The sequence below is a fragment of the Mustela erminea genome, chromosome 4 (assembly GCF_009829155.1).
Source record: "Mustela erminea isolate mMusErm1 chromosome 4, mMusErm1.Pri, whole genome shotgun sequence".
NCBI lineage: Eukaryota > Metazoa > Chordata > Mammalia > Carnivora > Mustelidae > Mustela > Mustela erminea.
In genome coordinates this window covers 123,737,380-123,757,091 of record NC_045617.1, presented here as the reverse complement: position 1 = coordinate 123,757,091, position 19,712 = coordinate 123,737,380, and positions in this window count along the sequence as shown.

The following is a 19,712-nucleotide window of genomic DNA, read 5'->3' as shown; positions in this document are numbered from 1 at the left end:
TTGCACAACCTCTTGTAGTTGCCTTAAGATCCATGGAATAGGTGAATCACTTAAGGAGAGGATGGCTGTTTCAATATTTTTTGTTGCATTTACCACATATTGACTATCAGAAATAATGTTTAGGGGAGTGTCTGAAAATCTTTGGAGCACTAGGAGCACTACTAGTAGCTCTACTTGTTGAGCCAACCTGGCAGGAACTATGACTGGGTTCACGATTCCATTTATGATATAAGCTCCTGTGCCCTCTTTACTTCCATCTGTAAAGACAGTAGAGGCTTCTTTTAGTGGTGTCGATCTACTAATTTTTGGTAGTATGAATTCAATACCCTTTGTGAATTCTATAAGTGGGTGTGAAGGATAATGATTATCAAATTCTATTGAGTAAGAGGTGGTCAGTATCGCCCAATCATCTAGGGTAGCACATAGTAGGCGAATCTGTTCCTTAGTATACGGCACGATGCAATTATCAGGTATGATTCCAAGAGTAGAAATACAAACAGTGATCAATTTGTTAGCTAGCATGGCTACTGCAACTGGATATGTTGTGATTATCCGAGGAAGAGTGTTTGGGAGGTACAGCCATTGTAAGGGCCCACCTTGCCATAGCACTCCAGTAGGTGAAGAAGGGGATGGGATCACTATGGCTTGGACTATCTGGTTAGGATCACATCTATCTGCTGAAGTCAAGGCAAGCCTGTCCTCCACAATTTTCAAAGCCTGTTTCGCCTCCAGAGTAAGGCTCCTAGGAGAGTCTAGACGGGCATCACCCTTCAGAATATCAAACAATGGTTGTAATTCTCCTGTAGTTATTTTCAGGTAGGGTCGGATCCAATTTATGTCCCCCAATAACTTTTGGAAATCATTGAGTGTTTGTAATTTGTCAGTTCTAATGGAGGCTTTTGAAGGTTTTACCATGGTATTGTATAGTTTCATGCCTAAATAGTCTTTGATGTTGGAAGCCTGTATCTTTTTGGGGGCTATAATTAACCCCCATGAATTTAGCTCCTTTTGTAACATTACTAAGGCTTCTGAAACTGTAGTAGAGTCAGATCCACACAACAATATGTCGTCCATGTAATGGTAACACATTAAATCAGGGTAAGTCTCTCTAATAGGCTGTATGGCTTTAGAAACATATAATTGACACATAGTGGGGCTATTAGCCATGCCCTGAGGGAGGACAGTCCACTCATATCTTTGGTTAGGCTCTGCATGATTAATAGAAGGTAGGGTAAAGGCAAATTTAATTGTATCCTCAGGATGCAGAGGGATAGAGAAAAATCAATCTTTTATGTCAACCACTATTGATGGCCAGTTTCTCAGTAAGGCGGTTATCATGGGTAATCCCAGCTGTATTGGTCCATGTTCTGCATTTGCCTATTAATTTCTCTAAGATCATGTAAAAGTCTCCATTTACCAGATTTCTTTTTAATAACAAAGATAGGTGTATTCCAAGGTGAGGTAGAAGGTTTCATATGGCCCGCCTCTAACTGTTCCTGTACCAGGGCTTTAGCAGCTGATAGTTTTTCGCTAGTAAGGGGCCACTGAGGCACCCAGCAGGGTGTATCTGTCTTCCACGTTATTTTCATTGCCTCAGTGGCCCTTACGGAAAACCCAGGCCTTGCCCCTTATATTCTGAGGTGAAAGGGATGGTGTCTATTTTACCTTGCTCCTGTTTCCCTAACCCTTTTCCTGGTATGTATCCCATTTTTTGCATCATAGCTATTGATCGGGGGCTGTATATAGTTTCAGTTGTCAGGCGGATGCTCATATGTTCCAAAACGTCTCGTCCCCAGAGGGAAATAGGAATATTGCAGACATAGGGCTGAAAAGTTCCCCTATGGCCTTCGTCATCCTCCCACTCAAGGGTAGCTGCACTTTGATCAGGACTTTGAGCGATTCCTAAACCCCTGAGTGTTTGTTTTGCTTGTGTTAGGGGCCATCTCGGAGGCCACTCTTGTTGGCTGATGATGCTCTTATCGGCGCCCGTATCCAGTAACCCTAAAAATTTCATTCCTTGCACTTTGAGGGTAATTATGGGCCTATCAGTCATATCCAGGGTCAGGCATGTTAGGTCAACTCCCGTAGGCCCCAAACCTCTCGTACCTTTTTCTTTTCCTTTACTGGGAAAGGCTTCATGATGGCTAGGGAGTATGAGAAGTTGAGCTATCTTATCTCCTGGGCTAATTGCAGTAACTCCCCTTGGTGAAGACACCAGTATCTTGATCTCTCCCTCATAATCTGAATCTATTACCCCAGGGTGAACTATCAGACCTTTGAGATAAGTGGAGCTTTGGCCAAGTAATAAACCTACAGTACCATGAGGGGGGTCCCTTCTTAGATCGGAGGCCAATGCTTGAATGCCCATCTCCGGAGTTAGGACCATTCGGGCGGCTGCTCTGATATCGAGCCTTGCTGATCCAGAGGTTGCGCGCCTTTCTCCGAGGGAGGATACCATGTCCTGGGCATTTGCGTTAGTGCCCCATATATTTGTGTTGGGCCCCGGGGCGCGGGGCCCTGCTTCCCGTTTTTTGAGTAATTGGATTGAATCCAGTTATTCGGTGGCAGGGGATTTCCTTGAATATCTCTCTGGGACCTACATTCATTAGCCCAATGATTCCCTTTACGGCAACGAGGGCACAACCCAGGTGCGGGCTTGACTGGTCTAGGAGGTCCTTTACCCTTTGGACAATCCCTCTTAAGATGACCGTCCCTTCCACAAAGGAAACAAGCCTTGGAAGAACTCCTGGTTCCTCCATTGAAACTTTTTATCCCTTGGGTTACTGCTGCTGCCACAACTTGGCCCTGAACAACTGTATCAGTGATGTCTCGACACACTTTGATATATGTAATCAGGTCCTTAGACTTCCAAGGGCGGATAGCCTCTTTACACCATTTATTTGCTTGTTCATAGGCTAATTGTTTAACAAGGGGCATTTCTTGGTCCACATCCCCAAATATGCGCCTTGCTACTTGGAGCAGACGATCTACAAAGTCAGCATAGGGTTCATTAGGCCCCTGCAACACCTTGGAAAGTTGTCCCTGCAAATCACCAGAACCCTGTATGGTCTTCCAAGCCCTAGTGGCTGCAGCTGCTATCTGTACATACACCCCTGGGGGGTACCCAATCTGATTGTTTTGTCCCACAAATTGACCTCCTCCCATGAGCATGTCAATATTCCAGTGGGGATTCCCTGACGCGGCGTTACGCCGGGCAGTTTCCGAGCTACACTCTTGCCAAGCAGTTTTCCATATCAAGTATTGTCCACCAGACAGAGTTGCTTTTGCCATGTTAGTCCAATCGTCTGGGGTAAGGTTCATGCTACCGACTGCTTCCAAAAGTGAAAGTGTATAAGCAGCCTGTGGCCCATAAGTAGTGACTGCTTCCTTAAACTGTTTAATAAGTTTGAAGTCTAGTGGTTGATGAAACCTCTGTTGATTTTGATCTTAATGTCCCTCCATCCTGCATTTCTACATTCTGGACAACCGCATGCCCCTCGGGAGCATGAAGTGTTATATGGTGGCGGCCATTCTGCAGGAGGCGCTATAGGCCTACATTCAGGGGTAGGAATTCTTGACCTTCTGACAGAGGGCGCTAGGGAGTCATATTTTTTCATGGCTTCGCCAAGCTCATCTTCAGAGGAGCTCTCCTCTGAATTTTCTCCCCCTCTGCTAGATCCTGCCTTAGAGGCTTCTCTGACCTGCTCCTCGATAACATTTTTAACCGTTTTATGGTTAGAGTCTACCGGAGTGCCGTCAGCCTTAAGCACCTCCGTCAGTAATCCTCCCATCTTAGTAAACTTTGATCCCATTATTTCTTCTCCTATGCCTAGGAACCCTTTTACTTCTTGTCCTATACTTAGGAACTTTCTCACTTCTCGTCCTATACTTAGGAACTTTCTCACTTCTCGTCCTATACTTAGGAACTTTCTCACTTCTCCTCCTATACTTAGGAACTTTCTTATCTGAAATTTTGTGCACACTTACTGGATCGTTGCGTTCACTGAGCACTCCTCGGTGTAGGTTTCAGGTTTCCCGGATCTCAGCACCACTTGTCGCTCTCGCCAGCAAGAACGACCAGGAGACCTCAGCGAAGCAAGCTTTATTTCTGGGTGGCTGTTGGGATCTCTCCCTCCCCCGCCCGTGCATGTCTATATATACCAAGGTTGCACAACCAATCACTCGCAGCCACATAGATACAAAATCTTAAGTTCCGCCTACTGGCTCGCATCCAGCCGCCATCTTAATGGCGTGTTTACTTTCGGGCACCGAAAAAGTCATGCGGCGCCCGAGGCCCCCACGGGCCCAGCCGGAGCAGCTCCGCATCGTTGCCACCTGGCGGCGGCAACGGCTTGAGGCAGCGGCGGCCGAGGCAACGAGCGGGCACGGCGGAGCCCAAAAGCATCACCGTGCATACGCTACAAGCTGCTCAGGCACCGACACTGGGCTGGATCCCAGGAACCTGAGATCATGACCTGGGCCAAAGGCAGAGGCTTAACCCACTGAGCCACCCAGGTGCCCCTAAAATATTTATATTTCTAATTATAAAATAGAATAGTATATAATATATATTTATGTATATAAAATAAAAGGCGAGAATCAAAAGTTTTCAGCATTCATGTAAACAAATTAAAGTATGTTAAAAAATAATATAAGGTTAGATAAAAACTAAGTAGAAAATTCCTAGGAGAAACCAAGATGACCAATAAAAATATGATAAGGTGCTCGACCTTGTAAAAATAAGAGAAATACTGGGACACCTGGGTGGCTCAGTGGGTTAAAACATCTGCCTTTGGCTCAGGTCATGTTCGCAGGGTCATGGAATTGAGCCCCACATCGGGCTCTCTGCTCAGCGGGGAGCCTGGTTCCCTTCTTCTCTCTCTGCCTTCCTCTCTGCCTACTTGTGATCTCTGTCAAATAAATAAATAAAATATTTAAAATAAATGAATAAATAAATAAATAAAATCTTTTAAAAAAGTAAGAGAAATACAAATTAAAGTATTAGTGAGCTAGCACACTGGCAAAACATTAAAAGGTTGCCAATATCAAATATGGGAAAAATTGCAAAGAAACAGGTCTTCCTACAGTGTGGGAATGTAAAGTGATAATGGTCACGTTGGAGAGCATTGGCCTAAAATTGCTAAATTTGCTAAAATTGACCTAAGATATCCGTTACATGTGATACAAGGAGGAACACATAAGAATGTTGTTTGCAGCATTGTTTGTAACAGCAAATATTAGAAACAACATAAATGGCAACCAATAGGAGGATAAATAAATATATAATATAATCATGCAAGATAATATTTTACAGAAGTTAGCAAAAATAAGCTAAAAATTTTTTAAATGAAAAAAACAAGTTGCACAGTGATGTGAGGGGTAGGCACAAGCCAATCTATGTTCTCTATAACTACATGTACGATTTTTTATAAAATGGATGTATGTCAACTTTGCCTTATGACCAAGGTAGAGTAACAGGAAGCAGATTTACCCTTTTACCTGAAATAAGAACAAAAACCCCAAGTAAAATATATGAAACAAGAGTTTTTAAGGCACTACACAACAGATCAAAAATGTCAATGATTTCTAAGAGCCAGGATATAAGCAAGATGATTCTTATAATTGTCCCAGCTTACTGTCTTAAGGGAATTTCCCAGTTGCAGTGCAGAGAACGGGAATGCAGACAAATCCCTATGACTCCCTAATGTGAAGAGATGAAGCTAGAAGTCACAGGACAGAATGCTATAGAGACTTCACAGAAGGTTCCTCAGAGATCCATGGAATGTCCCTCTTCACTACTCAGCATAACATTTACTGATGGAGGCATTCATGTTGGAGAAAGGATGATTAGAGGGACGATGTCAGACAGTTAGAGGGGACAATGAGTGGTGCTCACTCAGAGCCATGAATAGTGCTTAGTCCTACCAACAGGACTAGAAAAACCTGCTATTTCATAGGAATTTGGCAGAGTTCACACAAGAGTCTTGCCTCAGTGGTAGAGAAGAATTAGGAGAATAATTATCCCTGGACTGATGGAGCGCTGCCCCATTTCCACCCAACAAATCTTAAAAGCAAGACCCAAAAGGATCAAACTCTTTTCAAGTAACTTAGCTGCATCCTGAAAAACTCAATAAACACAAATATAAAATATAGAAATACAAAAATATCCAATACCCAACAAGGGACATGCACAGACTATGACATAAATATGAACGTAATAATTGATTTTGTTTATCCATTTTACACAATTAACTGGTGGTTAGCATATTTGAAATAGATATGAGACTTTTCCTGTCTGAGATTATATACCAATCATTCCTTTGTGTCACACTGTTTTGATCTCTTTTAAAAGGAAAATAGTTTCATGCTATTGTCAATTATTTTTATCCGATCAGGTTTTCTTTGGGGAACTGGGGAGCATTAGGAAGAGAGGAAATAATGAAGAGGAACAAGGAAGTGCACCGAGAGGGAAGGTAGAGGGCATCAAAGGCAAACACAAGTACACAGAGGACCTGTGCATGAGCCATCTCAAACCAACATCTGTTCCAGCAGTTTCAGGGGAAGAAATGTGTACTTTTTTTTTAATTGAAAAGCCAATTTCATTTCTATGATAGACAAAACATTATACATAACAGGATAATATAAGGCAAAAGCTGCCTTTTGAGCGTTTTGGTGACCTTTATGTGTCTGAAACGTGTAGTTTTTAATCACTAAGTTATAGTTGACACAATTAGCATGGAGAAAAATTTAATTCATTTGAAACAGAAGGGGAAGCTTAACTTGCACATTGTAGAATATTTCTCATAGATTAACAGAATTTAATTAACCTTCCTTTTGTGATTATTAAGAACTTGCATTTTAGAAATGAATATCACCAGCATTTCCATAAAAACTTTATCAGTTTCAGGACTCCTTCCTCCTCCTTCTTCTTCTTCTTCTTCTTCTTCTTCTTCTTCTTCTTAAAGATTTTATTTATTTATTTGACAGACAGAACACAAGTAGGCAGGGAGACAAGCAGAAGGAAAGAGAGAAACAGGCTCACCGCTGAGCAGAGTCTGACGTGTGGCTCAATCCCAGGACCCTGGGATCATGACCTGAGCCGAAGGCAGCGGCTTAACTGAATGAGCCGCCCAGGAGCCCCAAGGACTCCTTACTATTCAGTTGAGAGAATGGGTTGTCACTTAACTTGTTTCAACAGGCAACTCCTTATGATACTCAGACATTTTCCATTTCAATCAGTGCAAAGACTTGGAAGTGTTGAAAGAGGACTACTAATCCTCATGTACCTCCTCCCCCAACCTCCTTTCCCAACCAAAAGATCCAATCAGTCATGAATATTATAGTTATTTTCTTAATCGATTTTGGGATTAGGGGTTTATAGATGTGAACTTGGATATAAAAAGAAAATAATCCAAAGAAGGATAATTTCAAGTGCGTGAAGATAATCATTTCAGCTGAAGTATAACTCAGAAATAAAGGAAGAGTAGATGCACCTTCGTGTTCAATAATAGAGTGGTTGAATTATGATACCTTAATGATGATCACAAAAGTATACTGATACAACAATAAAATCATTATTTTGCTTTCAAATACTTAAAGCTTTATAATGGCCAGCATGGAGCCTGAAAGTCATCCCCACTCCTCCCTGACAACAAGTAAAAAGCTCAACAAACTGGAGAGTCAACAGCCCTCCTTAGATCCATCAGGGAAGTGGGGTCACAGGGCAAAGCACTGCCTTCAAACATTGGAGAAATCAACAGGCCCATATAGAAGATTGCAATCTACCAGAACAGAAAGCCACACACAGAAACCTTCACTGGAATTCGTGGGAAGGCAGGAAAACCTGGACTGTAATTGTTCAGTTGCTGAAGGCTCAGTGTGGATTTCTGAGAAATAAAAACTCCAGGGGGTGGGGGGATGGGGAACCACACATTTTTAGGAATTTTACCTCATGAGTTTGACCAGGTTCTCACAGTGACTATCAGTAGCAAGAAGTGAATTGGAATCATTTTGAAATACTCAGAGCATTCTGTTATTAAAAAGGCTTCCATCTCAGAGGAACTATTCTACCAGAGTCTAAACTACTGGTGTTTTATCACAGCCTAACCAACCCAGAGGAAGGAAATGTCCAACCTCAGCTGGCTCTCACCTTCCACATGGGGGAAAGGAAAAACCCAAGTACAACCTACTCTAGCAATTTTGTCTCATCTCGGGGCAAAAGTGGACTGAGAAGCATTTGTGAGGTTCACAGTCCAGAGACACAGACTCACCAGAAGACTGAAACCAAATAATGGGACTACAGAATGCTTCCTCACCCCAACACTCACCACCACATTACTAAAGGCTGGCATATGAGAGGCCTATGTGCCACAGTTCCTTTTACCTGGTACATCATGTCTGGCTATCAAGAAAAAGTTACAAGGCATACTAAAAAGGCAACACAATTTGAAGGAACAGCAATGGCAAGATTGTTGGAATTATCAACCAGAGAACTGAAAACTCTCATCAATATGGCATGGGCGCTAATTGATACAGTAGACATCAGGCAAGAGTGGATTGACAACTTAAGTAGGAAGAAGTAAATTCGCAAAAGAAAAATTTTTTAAATGCTAGGGGGAAAAAAAACACTGTAGCAGAAATAAAGAATGCCTCTGATAGGCTCATCAGCATATGGGATATGGCTGAGGAGAAAAATTCAGAGCTTCAGGATAAGACAATAGAAAATTCCAAAATGGAAGAGAAAAGGTAAAGAAGATAGAAAAAGAAACTAGAACAAAATATTCTGGAACTGAGATGTAGCTACAAATGTTTTAACATACATGTAATGGGAATATCAGAAGAAGAAGGAAAGAAACAAAAGAAATATTTGAAGTGATAATGATTGAGAATTTTCCTAAATTAATATCAGAGACCAAACCACAGATCCAGGACTCTCAGAGAACACTAAGCAGTATAAATGACAAAAACCAAAACCAAGCAAGACAAACAAAATTATACTAAGGCATAATATATTCAAACTTCAGAAAAGCAATGATAAAGGAAAAATAAGCCAGAGAATAAAAACACCTTACTATAGAGGAATAAAGGTAAGAATTACATCCAACTTTTGCTCAAGAACCAGGCAAATGAGAAGACAGTGAAGTGAAATATTTAGTGTTGAGAGGGGAAAAAAATGCCAACCTAGAATTCTGCACCCTGAAAACTTAACCTTTGAAAGTGAAAGAAAAGTAAATATTTTCTCAATTTAACAAAAATTGAGGGAATTAATTGCCAGTGGACCTGCCTTACAAGAAATGTTAAAAGAAGTTCTTTAGAAGGAAAAAATAGAGGTCAAAAACTCAGACCTCCATAAAGAAAGGAGGACCATCAGGGAAGCAATATATCAAGGTAAAATAAAAGCTTTTATTTTTCTTACTTTTAGTTGATCTAACAATAATTTGTTCAAAATAATAATAGCAACAATGTACTTAATTATGTGTGTTTATATACATATATATGTTTAGCATGTTTATGTATAAGTGAAATGAGCAATGATACAGGGATATATGGGAGGAATTAGGATTACTTACGTTATTATAAGGTACTTGCACTACTTGCACTATTTGAAAATGGCTTGTATTATTATATTGCGCAAATCTAGGACAGCCACTAAAAAAGTTTTGTTTTTTTTTAAAGTAATATAACTGATATGCTACAAAAGAAAATAAAATGGAATCCCATAAAATGCTCAATTGAATCTACAAAAGGAAAAAATAAAAATAAAAGAATAAAACTACAAAAGGTGGGGCACCTGGGTGGCTCAGTTGGTTAAGCATCTGCCTTTGGCTCAGGTCATGATCCCAGGGTCCTGGGATGAAGACCCACATCAGGCTCCTTGCTGAGCAGGGAACCTGCTTCTCCCTCTGCCTGCTCTGCCTGCTGCTACTCCCCCTGCTTGTGCTCTCTCTCTGACAAATAAATAAATAAATTATTTTTTTAAAAACTACAAAAGGGAGAGGAAGATAAAAACAGGAACAAAGAACAAAGGCACTAAATGGAAAATAGTAACAACTATGGTAGGTATCAATCCAAAAATATCAATAATCACTTTAAATGTTAATTGTCTAAATATACCAACTAAAAGAGATTATTAGAGTGGATCAAAAAACAAGATATAACTATATTTTATCTATAAGAAACTTATTTTAGTGGTGCCTAGGTAGCTCAGTCGGTTAAGTATCTGCCTTCAGTTCAGATCATGATCTTGGGGTAATGGAATTGAGCCCTGCATCAGGCTCCCTGCTCAGTGGGTGGTCTGCTTTTCCTTCTCCCTCAGCTCCTCCCCCCATTCATCTCTCTCTCAAATAAATAAATTCTTTTTTTTTAAAGATTTTTTTTTTATTGACAGAGAGAAATCACAAGTAGATGGAGAGGCAGGCAGAGAGAGAGAGAGGGAAGCAGGCTCCCTGCTGAGCAGAGAGCCCGATGTGGGACTCAATCCCAGGACCCCGAGATCATGACCTGAGCTGAAGGCAGTGGCTTAACCCACTGAGCCACCCAGGCGCCCTCAAATAAATAAATTCTTAAAAAAAAGAAACCTGGGGCGCCTGGGTGGCTCAGTGGTTTGGGCTGCTACCTTCGGCTCGGGTCATGATCTCAGGGTCCTGGGATCGAGCCCCGCATCGGGCTCCCTGCTCCGCGGGAGGCCTGCTTCCCTCTCTCTCTCTCTCTCTCTCTGCCTGCCTCTCTGCCTACTTGTGATCTTTGTCTGTCAAATAAATAAATAAAATCTTTAAAAAAAAAAAGAAACCTATTTTAAATATAAAGACACTTATAGAAATTAAAAGTAAAGGGATGGAGAGATATATACCATGTTAACACTAATAAAAAGAAAGCAGGAATAGCTACATTAATTTCTGACAAAGCAGACTCCAGAGCAAAGAAAGTTTTCAGAGATAAAGAGGGGCATTACATAATAATGAAGCAGTCAATTTTCCAAGAAGACTTAACAACTCTTAAAATATATGTGTCTAACAACAGATGTCAAAATGCCTGAGGCAAAAACTACTAGAACTACAGGGAGAAATAGGTGAATTCATTATTACAGCTGAAGAATTCAGCACCCTCTTCAGAAATCGGAGGATCTGGGTGCCTGGATGGTTCAGTTGGTTAAGCAACTGCCTTCGGCTCAGGGCATGATCCTGGAGTCCCAGGATAGAGTCCAAGGATCGAGTCCCATATGGGGCTCCCTGCTCAGTAGGGAGTCTGCTTCTCCCTCTGACTTCTCCATTCTCATTCTTTCTCTCAAATAAATAAATACAAATAAAATCAGAAAAAAAAAAAGAAATGGGCAGAGCCAGTAGAAAACCAGTAAGGACATAGTTGAACACCATTAGTCAAGTGGACCTAGTCAACATTTATCAACTATTTCATTCAAACACAACAGAATACACATTCTGGATAAAGAACATATACAAAAAAAAATCCCCCATAATTAACATTACACTTAATGGTGAGAAACTATAAGTTGTCCTGCTAGATTAGGAACAAGACAAGAGTTTTCCTTCTCAACACCATATTGGAGGTAGTAGGTAATGCAATAAGACAGTAAAAGGAAATAAAAATTATACTGATTGGGAAGGATGAAATAAAACTGTCTTTGTTTGTAAGTGACATGATCATTTATGTAGGGAACAAAACTGTCAAAAAATTCCTGGAAATATAAGCAATTATTGCAAAGTTCCAGTATACAATGTTAATATACAAAAGTCAATCACTCTCCTGTATACTAGCATGAAAAAATGGAATTCGAAATTAAAAATACAATACCATTTACATTAGCACTCCCTAAAATGAAATGCTTAGGTATAAATCTAACAAAATATTTATAACATCTATATGAGGAAAATTATAAAACCCAAAGGTAATATGTCAGAACAACTAAATAAATGAAGAGATATTCCATGTTTATGGATAGGAAGACTCAATATTGTCACAATGTCAGTTATTCTCACATTGATCTATAGACCTAACAAAATCCCAATAAAAGTTCCAAAAAGTTATTTTGTGGATATCAACAAACTGATTCTATATTTCATGTAGAGATGTCAAAGACTCAGAAAAACCAACACAATACTGAAGAAGAGCAAAGTCTTACTGATAAAAATCAACTTCAAGACTTACTACAAAGCTACAACAATCAAGACAGTATGATTGGCAAAAAATAGACAAGTAGATCAATGAAACAGAATAAACAGCCCATAAATATACCTACATAAATATAGTCATATAGTCAACTGATCTTTGACAAAGAAGCAAAAATATTCTTTTCAACAAATGGTGCTGGAACAACTGGATAACCACATATATTAAAAAAAAAATCTAGGGGCACCTTGGTGGCTCAGTGGGTTAAGCCTCTGCCTTCAGCTCAGGTCATGATCTCAAGGTCCTGGGATCGAGCATCGGTCTCTCTGCTCAGCAAGGAGCCTGCTTCCCCCTCTCTCTCTGCCTGCCTCCGCCTATTTGTGATCTCTCTCTCTGTCAAATAAATAAATAGAATCTTAAAAAAAAATCTAGACAGAGCCCTTACACCCTTCAAAATTAACTCAAAATGGATCATAGACCTAAATATAAATCCAATTATAAAACAGATGACAACATTGGAGAAAACCTAAATGACCTTGGATATGACAAAGATTTTTTTTTCTTTTAGATATACACCAAAGGCACATTCCATGAAAGAAAATATCAATAAGCTGGGCTTCATTAAAGCTGAAGGCTTCTGCTTCACAAAAGACATTGTCAAGAAGATAAAAAGATAAGCCACACACTGGGAGAAAAAAAATTTGCAAAAGACATATCTGATAGAGGACTGTTATTAAAAATATATAAGAGATTGGGGAGGAGTCAAGATGGCGGAGAAGTAGCAGGCTGAGACTACTTCAGCTAGCAGGAGATCAGCTAGATAGCTTATCGAAAGATTGTAAACACCTACAAATCCAATGAGAGATCGAAGAGAAGAAGAACAGCAATTCTAGAAACAGAAAATCAACCACTTTCTGAAAGGTAGGACTGGCAGAGAAGTGAATCCAAAGTGATGGGAAGATTGACCATGAGGGGAGGGGCCAGCTCCTGGCAAGCGGCGGAGCAACGGAGCACAAAATCAGGACTTTTAAAAGCCTGTTCCGCTGAGGGACATCGCTCCAGAGGCTAAACCGGGGTGAAGCCCACGCGGGGTCAGCATGGCCTCAGGTCCCGCAGGGTCACAGAAGGATCGGCGGAGTCTGAGTGTCACAGAGCTCACAGGTATTAGAACAGGGAAGCTGGCTACAGAGACAGAGCCGAGGAGTGAGCTCTCAGCTCAGGGTTACCTTGAACCGGTCACAGGCTGGGTGAGCTCAGAGTGCAGCTGGAGGCCAGGGAAACGGGAGTAATTGGGCACTGTTCTCTGAGGGCACACTGAGGAGTGGGGCCCCGAGCTCTCAGCTCCTCCAGGCAGGAGACCGGGAGGCCACCATTTTCATTCCCGACCTCTGGAACTGTATGGAAAGCGCTCAGGGAACAAAAGCTCCCGAAAGCAAACCCAAGCGGATTACTCAGCCCAGCGCCTGGTAAGGGTGGTGCAATTCCGCCTGGGGCAAAGACACTTGCAAATCACTACAACAGGCCCCCTTCCCAGAAGATCAACAAGAAATCCAGCCAGGACCAAGTTCACCTACCAAGGAGTGCAGTTTCAATACCAAGGAGAGCAGCGGAATTCCAGAAGAGGAGAAAGCAAAGCACAAAACTCTTGGCTTTCTCCCCATGATTCTTTAGTCTTGCAGTTAATTTAATTTTTTATTCTTTTTCAATTTTTTTCCCTTCTGCTAAATTTTTTTTAACTTTTACCCTTTTCTTTTTTAACGTTTTTTTAACTAGTTTATCTAATATACATATATTTTTTTCTTTTTTATATTTTTTCTTTATTCGTTTTCTTTTTTTAATTGTTTCTTTTCTTTTCTTTCTGAACCTCTTTTTACCCACTTTCTCCCTCCTCATGATTTGGGATCTCTTCTGATTTGGTTAAAGCATATTTTCCTGGGGTTGTTGCCACCCTTTTAGTATTTTACTTGCTCCTTCATATACGCTTTTTTTTTAAGATTTTTATTTATTTATTTGAGAGAGACACAGTGAGAGAGCATGAGCGAGGAGAAGGTCAGAGGGAGAAGCAGACTCCCCGTAGAGCTGGGAGCCCGATGTGGGACTCGATTGCGGGACTCCGGGATCATGACCTGAGCCGAAGGAAGTTGTCCAACGAACTGAGCCACCCAGGCGTCCCTCCCTCATATACTCTTATCTAGACAAAATGACAAGGTGGAAAATTTCACCACAAAAAAAAAAAGAACAAGAGGCAGTACTGAAGGCTAGGGACCTAATCAATACAGACATTGGTAATATGTCAGATCTAGAGTTCCAAATGACGATTCTCAAGGTTCTAGCCGGGCTCTAAAAAGGCATGGAAGATATTAGGGAAACCCTCTCGGGAGATATAAAAGCCCTTTCTGGAGAAATAAAAGAACTAAAATCTAACCAAGTTGAAATCAAAAAAGCTATTAATGAGGTGAAATCAAAAATGGAGGCTCCCACTGCTAGGATAAATGAGGCAGAAGAAAGAATTAGCGATATAGAGGACCAAATGACAGAGAATAAAGAAGCTGAGCAAAAGAGGGACAAACAGCTACTGGACCATGAGGGGAGAATTCGAGAGATAAGTGACACCATAAGACAAAACAACATTAGAATAATTGGGATTCCAGAAGAAGAAGAAAGAGAGAGGGGAGCAGAAGGTATATTGGAGAGAATTATTGGAGAGATTTTCCCCAATATGGCAAATGGAACAAGCATCAAAATCCAGGAGGTGCAGAGAACCCCCCTCAAAATCAATAATGATAGGCCCACACCCCATCACCTAATAGTAAAACTTACAAGTCTTAGTGACAAAGAGAAAATCCTGAAAGCAGCCCAGGAAAAGAAGTCTGTAACATACAATGGTAAAAATATTAGATTGGCAGCAGACTTACCGACAGAGACCTGGCAGGCCAGAAAGAGCTGGCATGATATATTCAGAGCACTAAACGAGTAAAACATGCAGCCAAGAATACTATATCCAGCTAGGCTATCATTGAAAATAGAAGGAGAGATTAAAAGCTTCCAGGACAAACAAAAAATTGAAAGAATTTGCAAACACCAAACCAGCTCTTCAGGTAATATTGAAAGGGGTTCCCTAAGTAAAGAGAGAGCCTAAAAGTAGTAGCTCAGAGAGGAACAGAGACAATATACAGGAACAGTCACCTTACAGGCAATACAATAGCACTAAATTCATATCTCTCAATAGTTACCCTGAATGTAAATGGGCTAAATGCCCCAGTCAAAAGACACAGGGTATCAGAATGGATAAAAAAAAAAAACTCATCTATATGTTGCCTACAGGAAACTCATTTTAAACCTGAAGACACCTCCAGATTTAAAGTGAGGGGGTGGAAAACAATTTACCATGCTAATGGACATCAGAAGAAAGCAGGAGTGGCAATAGTTAGATCAATTAGTTAGATCAATAGTTAGATTTTAATCCAAAGACTATAATAAGAGATGAGGAAGGACACTATATCATACTCAAAGGATCTGTCCAACAAGATCTACAATTTTAAATATCTATGCCCCTAACGTGGGAGCAGCCAACTATATAAACCAATTAATAACAAAACCAAAGAAACACATCAACAATAATACAATAATAGTAGGGGACTTTAACACTCCCCTCACTGAAATGGACAGATCATCCAAGCAAAAGATCAACAAGGAAATAAAGGCCTTAAGTGACACACTGGACCAGATGGACATCACAGATATATTCAGAACATTGCATCCCAAAGCAACAATACACATTCTTCTCCAGTACACATGGAAAATTGTCCAGAATAGATCACATCCTTGGTCCTAAATCAGGCCTCAACCGGTATCTAAAGATTGGGATCATTCCCTGCATATTTTCAGACCACAATGCTCTGAAGCTAGAACTCAATCACAAAAGGAAATTTGGAAAGAACCCAAATACATGGAGACTAAACAGCATCCTTCTAAAGAATGAATGGGTCAACCAGGAAATTAAAGAAGAATTGAAAAAATTCAAGGAAACAAATGATAATGAAAACACAAAGGTTCAAAATCTGTGGGACATTACAAAGGCAGTCCTGAGAGGAAAATATATAGCAGTTCAAGCCTTTCTCAAGAAACAAGAAAGGTCTCAGTTACACCACCTAACCCTACACCTAAAGGAGCTGGAAAAAAACAAGAAATAAACCCTAAGCCCAGCAGAAGAGAAATCATAAAGATCAGAGCAGAAATCAATGAAATAGAAACCAAAAAAACAATAGAACAAATCAACGAAACTAGGAGCTGGTTCTTTGAAAGAATTAATAAGATTGATAAACCCCTGGCAAGACTTATCAAAAAGAAAAGAGAAAGGACCCAAATAAATAAAATCATGAATGAAAGAGGAGAGATCACAACTAACACCAAAGAAATAAAGACAATTATAAGAACATATTATGAGCAACTCTACACCAACAAATTTGACAATCTGGAAGAAATGGATGCATTCCTAGAGACATATAAGCTACCACAGCTGAACCAGGAAGAACTAGAAAGCCTGAACAGACCCATAACCAGCAAGGAGATTGAAACAGTCATCAAAAATCTCCAAACAAACAAAAGCCCAGGGCCAGATGGCTTCCCGGGGGAATTCTACCAAACACTTAAAGAACTAATTCCTATTCTCCTAAAACTGTTCCCAAAAAATAGAAATGGAAGGAAAACTTCCAAACTCATTTTATGAGGCCAGCATCATCACCTTGATCCCAAAACCAGACAAGGATCCCATCAAAAAAGAGAACTACAGACCAATATCCTTGATGAACACAGATGCAAAAATTCTCACCAAAATACTAGCCAATAGGATTCAACAGTACATTAAAAGGATTATTCACCACGACCAAGTGGGATTTATTCCAGGGCTGCAAGGTTGGTACAACATCTGCAAATCAATCAATGTCATACAACACATTAATAAAAGAAAGAACAAGAACCATATGATACTCTTAATAGATGCTGAAAAAGCATTTGTCAAAGTACAGCATTCCTTCCTGCTCAAAACTCTTCAAAGTGCAGGGATATAAGGCACATATCATCAATATATCATCAATATCATCAAAGCCATTTATGAAAAACCCACTGCAAATATCATTCTCAATGGAAAAAAAACTGAAAGCTTTTCTGCTAAGGTCAGGAACACGGCAGGGATGTCCATTATCACCTCTGCTATTCAACATAGTACTAGAAGTCCTAGCCTCAGCAATCAGACAACAAAAGGAAATTAAAGGCATCCAAATCGGCAAAGAAGAAGTCAAACTATCGCTCTTTGCAGATGATATGATACTATATGTGGAAAACCCAAAAGACTCCACTCCAAAACTGCTAGAACTTGTACAGGAATTTAGTAAAGTATCAGGTTATAAAATCAATGCACAGAAATCAGTTGCATTTCTCTACACCAACAACAAGACAGAAGAAAGAGAAATTAAGGAATCAATCCCATTTACAGTTGCACCCAAAACTATAAGATACCTAGGAATAAACCTAACCAAAAAGGCTAAGAATCTATACTCGGAAAACTATAACATACTCATGAAGAAATTGAGGAAGACACAAAGAAATGGAAAAATGTTCCATGCTTCTGGATGGGAAGAATAAATATTGTGGAAATGTCTATGCTACCTAAAACAATCTACACATTTAATGCAATTCCTATCAAAATACCATCCATTTTCTTCAAAGAAATGGAACAAATAATCCTAAAAATTATATGGAACCAAAAAAGACATCGAATAGCCAAAGGAATATTGAAAAAGAAAGCCAAAGTTGGTGGCATCACGATTCTGGACTTCCAGCTCTATTACAAAGCTGTCATCATCAAGACAGCATGGTACTGGCACAAAAACAGACACACAGATCAATGGAACTGAATAGAGAGCCCAGAAATAGATCCTCAACTCTATGGTCAACTAATCTTCGACAAAGCAGGAAAGAATGTCCAATGGAAAAAAGACAGCCTCTTCAATAAATGGTGTTGGGAAAATTGGACAGCCACATGCAGAAAAATGAAATTGGACCATTTCCTTACACCACACACAAAAATAGACTCAAAATGGATGAAGGACCTCAATGTGAGAAAGGAATCCATTAAAATCCTTGAGGAGAACACAGGCAGCAACCTCTTCGACCTCAACGGCAGCAACGTCTTCCCAGGAACATCACCAAAGGCAAGGGAAGCAAGGGCAAAAATGAACTATTGGGATTTTATCAAGATCAAAAGCTTTTGCACAGCAAAGGAAACAGTTAACAAAACCAAAAGACAACTGACAGAATGGGAGAAGATATTTGCAAATGACATATCAGATAAAGGGCTAATGTCCAAAATTTATAAAGAACTTAGCAAACTCAACACCCAAAGAACAAATAATCCAATCAAGAAATGGGTAGAAGACATTAACAGACATTTCTGCAAAGAAGACATCCAGATGGCCAACAGACACATGAAAAAGTGCTCCACATCACTCGGCATCAGGGAAATACATATCAAAACCACAATGAGATATCACCTCACACCAGTCAGAATGGCAAAAATGAGCAAGTCAGGAAATGACAGATGCTGGCGAGGATACGGAGAAAGGGGAACCCTCCTACACTGTTGGTGGGAATGCAAGCTGGTGCACCCACTCTGGAAAACAGCATGGAGGTTCCTCAAAATGTTGAAAATAGAACTTCCCTATGACCCAGGAATTGCACTACTGGGTATTTACCCTAAAGATACAAACGTAGTGATCCGAAGGAGCACGTGCACCCGAATGTTTATAGCAGCAATGTCTACAATAGCCAAACTATGGAAAGAACCTAGATGTCCATGAACAGATGAATGGATAAAGAAGATGTGGTATATATACAGAATGGAATACTATGCAGCCATCAAAAGAAATGAAATCTTGCCATTTGCGACGACGTGGATGGAACTAGAGGGTATCATGCTTAGCGAAATAAGTCAAGTGGAGAAAGACAACTATCATATGATCTCCCTGATATGAGGAAGTGGAGATGCAACATGGGGGTTAAGGGGGTAGGAGAAGAATAAATGAAACAAGATGGGATTGGGAGGGAGACAAACCATAAGTGACTCTTAATATCACAAAACAAACTGAGGGTTGCTGGGGGGAGGAGGGTTGGGAGAAGGGGGGTGGAGTTATGGACTTTGGGAAGGATATGTGCTATGGTGAGTGCTATGAAGTGTGTAAATCTGGCGATTCACAGACCTGTACCCCTGGGGATAAAAATATATGTTTATAAAAAAATAATAATAATTATATATATATATATATATATATATATATATATAATACTAAAACTCAACCATAAGAAAATGAACAACCTGATTGAAAAATTGGCAAAGGACTGGAACAGACACCTCACTGAAGAAGATATAGTGATGGCAATAATGATATGAAAGGATGCTGTGATGATCCACAGCATGTATAATTAAGGAATTGTAAATTCAAAGAACAATGAGGGGTTTAATCAGTGGGTTAAGCCGCTGCCTTCGGCTCAGGTCACAATCTCAGTGTCCTGGGATCGAGTTCTGCGTCGGG